Source organism: Phalaenopsis equestris, unplaced genomic scaffold (genome assembly GCF_001263595.1).
Source record: "Phalaenopsis equestris unplaced genomic scaffold, ASM126359v1 Scaffold000761, whole genome shotgun sequence".
In the NCBI taxonomy this organism is placed as follows: Eukaryota; Viridiplantae; Streptophyta; class Magnoliopsida; order Asparagales; family Orchidaceae; genus Phalaenopsis; species Phalaenopsis equestris.
The window spans coordinates 1,384,452-1,384,829 of NW_018165201.1; positions in this window are offsets into that span (position 1 = coordinate 1,384,452).

Genomic DNA, 378 nt, shown 5'->3' on the forward strand with positions numbered 1-378 from the left:
TCATAATTAACAATGATATCTTGTACTAATATTGCTCTATGATTTTCTTCAATTATATGATTAAATATAGAAAAAATTTCTTCCAAACCTATTCAATGAACTTATTTTCCATAGTAATAAAGATTTAACAAAAAAAAATGTTTTTGAAAAAAAATCAATGTTTATTTCAAGTTTCAAATTAGGGTTATGGATTAATTACAAGCTTTCAAAAGAACAAATAAATAAGGACATGAAGAATTAAGTAAATCGTATCTTTGAATAAAAGTAATTTTATATGATCAGACAAAATCAGGCAACAAGATAATTGAATAATTTATATTGAGCTTTTCATTAAAAAAACATAGAAAACTAATAATTAATTTGAAATAAATGATATAT